Here is a 6,795-nt window from a genome sequence, read left to right on the forward strand (position 1 = left end):
CGGAGGGCATGCCACGGGGCCGGCCAGGCCGATCGGCACCTCCCGGGCAAGCGAGGGGTGGAGAAGGGACAGTGAAGCTCTGGCTGCCACAGCAGGGTCCTTAATTAGCATCTTAGGAAACCAAGTTGAAAACCAGACACCTTCTGTCCGAAATCTGAGCCCGGACCTGAAAATCTGATCACTGGATCCGATGCTCAAAGAGCAAAGGGCACACCGAGTCCCGGGCAGGCCCTGCAACCCCCGTGCAGGGCTGAGCTGCCCGCGGTCCCCTCCGGCTTCACCCCCACCCCCTGGCAGGAGCAGAGGCAGCACCGCAAGGGCCGGCTGCTTATTTTTAGCCTGGGGAAGGCAGGAGCCCGCGCCCAGCCCTCCTGGCTCTTGCCCTTGGCACGGGGCACGCGGCTTTCACTGCTGAAGCGAGTGCCTTGGGCCTCAGCCCGCCCCGCCGCCCCCCAGGCTCTGTGGCACTGGATTCGGCCCCCGGCTGGCATCGCTGGCCAGCCCAATCCCTCCTCTGGCACGAATCCTTTCTCTGCCCAGGGAGGAGGAGGATGCTGAGATCAGCCCAGGAGCCAGCGGCTGCCGCAGCCCCGCGGCAGAAGGATCCGACTTATTTACAGCTCCTTAACGGACCGCGGCGAGTTAGGCAGGGCTGACCTTTCCGTGCCTGAGACAAAGAGGAGATGTCAGCAGCTGCGGCGGTGGAAAAGTTGCAGGATCGGCGGCGCGGAGCCCTCCCCTGCCAGCCAGGACAGGGCAGGAGGCCAGACCCACGCAGGGGGCTCAGGAGCGGGGAACCGGCCGGGGCCACGGGAAGCAAAACGCGCTGGGATCCCAGCCTGGGAAAAGGAGGGATCGGATTCCTCCCGTCCCCGCCGGACAAACTCTTCCGGGTAGGGACTCCTACGCACTGCGCTCTGCCCAGGCACACCAGCAGCTCGCTGCTCCCCGCAGACCCTAGCTGCTTTATAGGGGGAAAATACAGGGATACTGCAGAAAATAAAAAAAAAGGGGGAGATGGAGACTTGCCCCCGGCACCCGCAGCAGCCGCTCGGCTCCTTTGGCTGTTGGTGCCTCGGCTCAGCCCAGCTGCCGACTCATCCCTGCCATGGAAGCGTAGCAGCAAAAGTTTCCCCGTCAGCATAAAACACGGACAACTGGCCAAACCTTCAACTTGGCTTCTGCCGCGCCGGGCAGGAGTGCCCACATCGGGGACCCGCCGTGTCCCAGCTCGGGTGCCTGTGATGGGTGGGGGGGCAGGGGACTGCCCCACTACCCACATTAGGGGACCGGCGTGCCCCCATGGGCTCGCCACTGACCCTCATGCTGTGGGGAAGGGTGGGCTTGCTGGGATGAGGAGCTCTGCTGAGCCAGCCCTTGGCACTGCCCAACGGGACGATCCTTCCCATGCCCCTTCCCTCGCTCCAGACTTCGCTACCCACAGGATTTTAGGCAGAGGACCGTATGCACGGCCGGCGTCACAGCTGCACGGTGCCCCCTCCCCAGCCTGGCCCCCCCCGGTCCGTATGGCGCTTAGGACGGAGTGCCACGATGCAGAAGGACAGACATCCCAGGGAGCCTGCCCAGGAGCACTCAGCATCTCACCGCACGCCCACACCAGGGTCCCCACATCCTTCTCCATCTACCAAGGTCTGCTTGCGCTTGCGAGAGCGGGGCCAGCCTCTTGCTTTGCTGCCGAGGTGGTGCGGGCAGGGGGATGCTCCTGGCCCGGAGCGCTCCCACGGGCCCCGATTCCTGACCCCCTGGAGGCACATCACTGTGCATCAGCCTCCCACGTTTAATCCGAGACCCCTCCCAGGAGCTCACAAAGGCAGGAAGACACCAAACTCATCTGTTACTCACAGAGAGCATTCCAAGGATCTAAGCTGCTTCATTAGTGCTTTTAAGAGAGTCACCATCCAGGTGGGTGACACACCAGCAGGGTGTCATGTGCTCCACACATCTCAAGCGTTTGCTTTCTTCCTTTCTCTATCCAGGGTTAGCTTGCCTTCCCCCCCGTCCTTTTTCTAATGAACAGAGGGGCAGGTTTTATAAGTCCATGGAAACTCTATTATCCCTCTGCATTAAAGCCAAAAGCAACTAATTAAAACATCAAAGTCAGATGTTTCATTAGTTCGGCCTCAGAAAGTGCTGGCAGGAGGTGGCAGGGAACGCGGCTCCCATGGCCGGCTGCAGTGAGTGACCCCGAGGCTGGGCCCACACCCCAAAACACAGCACCCATCCCAGTGTTACTGGGAAACCCAGCGGGGAGCTCTGGGCTGGCCAGCCCTGGCAGAGAGGAGCAGGGTGCTGTCACCTGCCTGTCCCTCCCCTCCAGCCCGTCACAGCCTTTGCACACACCGATTTTGAGCAGGGAGGCTGGGGAGAGAAGTACCACCCTCCCTCCATCAAAGCCACTTCCCCCAACAGCATCTTCATCACCAGCACCACAGGACGGGTCTTTATTCCCTCCTGGGCACAGCACAAGAAGGATGGGTTCAAATTCCCAGCTCACCCAGACCCATTTATTTCTTCTTCCATATACTGTTTCTCCACCCGTACGACAGAAAGGACATCGCTGCCTCCATCCATCCCACCCAGGAGGGCTCCAGGCAGCCAACAAGCACTGGCCGGCATCCCTCACCCTGCCTGGATCTGCTCCCAGAAGGCCCCAGCAAGACACAGGAATTGGGAAACACCAAGGAGGTGGCACCTCTTTGCGCTGCAGCGGCCACCTCCTCATCTAGGGATCCGCATCCCATCGCCATGGTCACACCGAGCATCACTGCATCCCTCCCCGGGCTCCCGCTCACCAAGCCTGGGCCCTGCCGCAGCAAGCGCATCTCTGGCACCGCTGCACCCGGAGCAAAGCGGGGTCCCCACCCCACGGCTCGCTGGGGGGTTTAACCCAAGTTTTCCTCTGGCTCCCAGAGAGCAGCAGTGATTTGCCGAGCGCGGCGCAGCCTTCCCAGCGGGGAGGGGCCCCAGGCGAGGAGGAAGCCGGAGCAGCAGCCAGCCCTTCGCAGAGCCCTGCCGTGGGGAGCAGCAGCGGCAGCGAGTCCCTGCTGCAGAGCTGCTGCTCAGCACCGGGCTCCTCGCATCCCCCCAAACTCCCACGAGCTCCTTCCAGCACGGCTGCAACAGGCGTGTGGGACCACTGCGGGCAAACTCTGCTCGTGGCCTAGCAGGGGGGGGGGAAAAAAAAAAAGAGAGAAGAAAAAGGGGAAAACAAACAAACAAACAAAAAAACACCAAGAGAGGAGCAGGGAGCACGCAGGGAACCCACAGGCTCCTCTCCCAGCACAGGCAGCCAGGGAAGGCCTTGGGGAAGAGGGGGAACTCCAGGCACAGCTCCACCCCGGCGCTTTCTACTGCAAAACAATAGCGGAGAGGAGCAGCAGTCCCTCCCTGCTCTTACTCACCCTGCCCAAGGACCTGTGCCACCCTACGGCTCACCCGCCCCATCCTCTGCACCGGCTGCCCCGGGGGGCTCCAGGCAGGTCCCGGCTCCTCGGGCGCAAGGCTCGGTGACGCTCCAGCCGGCAGCGGCACACGCTAATGGCAAGAGATCCTCCACAGGCAGAGCGCCATGAGAGCCAGACCCACGGCACGCGAGTGGCAAGCCAGCGCAGGGAATTCCCTCCGTCACCATCTCAACCAGGAAAAAAAAAAAAAAAAAAAACACAACAACAAAGAACCACCCCAACTCACAACCCAACAACACCCTTCGCCCTCTCAAGCCTCTACCTGCAGCGCTTGCACCACCTCCCCAGCCGGCTCCTCTCCTGCGGGGAAGGAGCCAAGGCTTTGCAGAGGTCCCTGCCTGTCCCTTTGCAAGAGGCAGCACCCATGGCCCCACCGCCAGCGAGGGTGGGACGGGGACAGAGCCTGCACCCCGAGGGGCTGGGCTCCGGGGGTGTGGGGAAGCGGGAGGTACGGGGAAGCTCTGCCTCGCTGCCCTGGGCGCTTCCTGCTCCGCTCGCACTGTACAACTGTCCCGACATGGGCACCTCCACCGCGCCGGTAAAGCGCCCACCTTGGCACGGGAGAAACCCCCTCGTATCCGAGTCAACCGCTCCGAACAGGCTTTGGGGGATCAAAGGGCACATAGCTTTGGGGAGGCCCCCGAGAGCACCCAGCTCCCTCCATTCAGCCCGGGAGAGCCCTCCGCAACCGGGGGCTGGGGGCACCTGCAGCCACCCCTGACCCCAGCACGCTGCCCACGCCATCCCGAGGGGACGGGTGGGATTTCCTGGGGAGGGTGACCCGGGGCGGGGGACGACAGCCCGCAGGACACCGAGCCGGGAAGGGAACCCCACGCCGCTGTGGGGTGGGGCTGGCGGAGCGCGGGGGCGTCAGCTTCTCTCGCTCATGATTAAATAATTGAGGTGCGTTTCAGTGCTCAAGGAAGCGAAAGATTGAGGGCACCGTCTGGAGCCAGGCAGAGTGCAGGCAGCCAGGCAAACCCTGCCTGCCGGAGCAGCCAGCAGCAGAAGCACGGTGCCCATTTGGGCTGGGGGTGCAGCACGGTGCCCCCCAGCCCCGGGACAGCTCTGGACGCCCCACGGGGAGCTCTGAGCACTCACCTCCACCCCAGCTCGCTGCCCCCGGGTCCCGGCCGGCCCGCCCGGCCACGGGCAGAAACAGGCTGCACTGGTTTGAGATTCGCAATCCAAACCCCCACCCAGGCTCAGGTCTCCAGAGATAAGAGCACAATAACCTATTGTCCCTCCTCCGCTCCCTCCCCTCTCAAGATCTCGACTTGCCTCCGGCGAAGCGGGGAGGGACCACCCAGCTCCACACCCCCCCACGGCCGGGGTTCGCCTGGACCCCACGAGGGGCACGGCCCGGCCCGGCCCTGCCAGGCGGCCGGAGCGGATGCTCGGCCGGGGCTGGGATGCAGGAGAGCGCTGGAGGCAGAGGCAGGAGGCGGAAGAGGCTCCTGCCTGCCGGCCATGTGGGCCAGAGCCTGGCTGGTTTTCTCTTTTTTTTTTTTTCCTCCTCTCCCCCCCCCCCCCCCCCCCCCCCCCCTGTTTTCTGCTGTGGATTTGATCAGCTGGATTGGTGCAGGCAGGAGGGGGACGTGCCTGGCCGTGGCGTGGGCAAACACCAGGCAGCCTCCCCCCCCCACCCCGCGGTGCCAGCGCTCGGCGATCCCACCCTCCATCCCGCCCCTGTGTCCGGATCCGGCCCCACGCACACCCTGCCCGGGTTACCCCACTCCAGACGCACCTCGCCCGGCCCCAGGCGGGGAGCAGCACCCCTCCTACCCCACGGATGGGGAAAGTCACCCACGCAGCACCTTCCCCGATCTGTCCTTGGGCTGCCGCAAGGCGCTTCCCCCCCCACTCCCCCCGCCTGCCTGCGCTGCCTCTGCCCTTCCCTCCGGCACCAGTGCCAAGCTGCAGCGTGGCCTGGGATGGATGGAGGCATCGGCCAGACAGAGCCCGACCCACGGCGGTCGCATCCTGCCCCCCCCTCACTCCCCTGCAGTGCCACAAGACGCTACCCCCCGATAACACGCGCGACGGGGAGCCCCACGCCCCCCCTCCTCCAAGGGCAGGCAACAAGTTGCCGTATACGACCGGAGCGGGTTCACACCCGCCCCAGATGCCGGAGGGGGGGTGGGTGGGTTACACGCTTCGCAAACCCCCACGCACAAAAGCGGAGGGACCGTGGGCATCCCACCATCCCGCCCACCTCCAGGGACCCACCCGGCTCCGCGCTGCAACGGGACCGGACAACCCCGGGGTGGAGGGGGAACCACGCCAACACCCCCCCCCCCCCAATCCCACCTGCTGCACCCGTGTGCAGCACCCCAGTGCACACAGAGCTGCATACTGGGAGGGACTGGGGTGGGCGAAAGCACCGCACCCACCGCCCCACCCGCGGCGGGGGTTTAGCCCCCGCCGCGGGTGGGGCGGTGGGTGCGGTGCTTTCGCCCACCCGGACGCCCAGCACCAAAAAAACAAGCACCGAGAAAGCACCCACGGGACCTCCACTCCACCCCCCTCACGTCCCGTTCCCCCCCGTACTCACCGGCTCAGCCCCCACGGCGCCCGGCTGGCGACGGAGCCCCCGCGGCTGGCCATGGGATGGGGGGGGGGGGGGTAGGAGCAGAGCGGTCCCGGAGCTAGCGGGAGAAAATGCTTGTCATGGCAACCCGTGCCGTGCCGAGCCGTGCACAGCCGAGCCGAGGAGGGCTCGCCCCAGCCCGCCGGGGGAGGGGCTCTCTTAAGGTGGCGGCCCGCCCCGTCGGCTGCTTAAGGGGGACGGGAGGGAGCGGGAGGGGGCCGTACCCCCACCAGGCACAACCGCGCGTGCACCCCCGGGCAGCACGAGGACCCACCGGGCAGGGTGGTGCGTGCACCCCCAAGCAGCGTGGGGGGACACCCACACCCCCCCCCCCCCCCCCGGGGTGCACCGTGCCCGCACCTCCGGGCAGCACGAGGACGCCCTGGGCAGGGTGGTGCGTGCACCCCCAGGCAATGTGGGGACCCCTCTGGGCAGCGTGAGGACCCCCAGGGCAGTGTGGTGTGTGCACCCCCAGGCAGCGTGGGGGACCCCCTGGGCATGGACCCCTCAGCCAGCGTGGGACCCTCCCCACGGCACTGCAGTGTGTACCCCCCTGGGCAGCGTGGGCCCCCCCCCCCCCCACGGCAGTGAGGTGCATGCACCCCCAAGCAGCAGGGACCCCCGCCCAGGGCAGTGCAGGCACCCCGAGTAGTGGGGGGGTGTCCTCATGCACAAAGCCCCCCTGACTCCGGGCGTGGGGAAGGCAGATCTCCAGAGCAC

At 65.9% G+C, this 6,795-nt stretch overlaps 1 protein-coding gene across 6 annotated transcripts in view; it reads right to left on the minus strand.

The window, feature by feature from the left end:
• The window catches only part of ATP2B4 (ATPase plasma membrane Ca2+ transporting 4), a 51,366-nt gene extending 45,136 nt beyond the window's left edge, over positions 1 to 6,230 (minus strand). For 2 of the 6 annotated variants that reach the window (XM_075775607.1, XM_075775612.1), the window contains exon 1: positions 6,040 to 6,200. The gene's annotated coding sequence lies outside the window, so the exon portion shown is untranslated. Of the gene's footprint in view, positions 1 to 657; positions 848 to 5,232; positions 5,333 to 6,039 lie in introns of those variants that run through there. The other 4 variants (XM_075775610.1, XM_075775609.1, XM_075775608.1 and 1 more) reach the window with 4 other exon arrangements.
• Positions 6,231 to 6,795: the final 565 nt, after the last annotated feature.

The sequence above is a fragment of the Balearica regulorum genome, chromosome 25 (genome assembly GCF_011004875.1).
Source record: "Balearica regulorum gibbericeps isolate bBalReg1 chromosome 25, bBalReg1.pri, whole genome shotgun sequence".
Lineage (NCBI taxonomy): Eukaryota > Metazoa > Chordata > Aves > Gruiformes > Gruidae > Balearica > Balearica regulorum.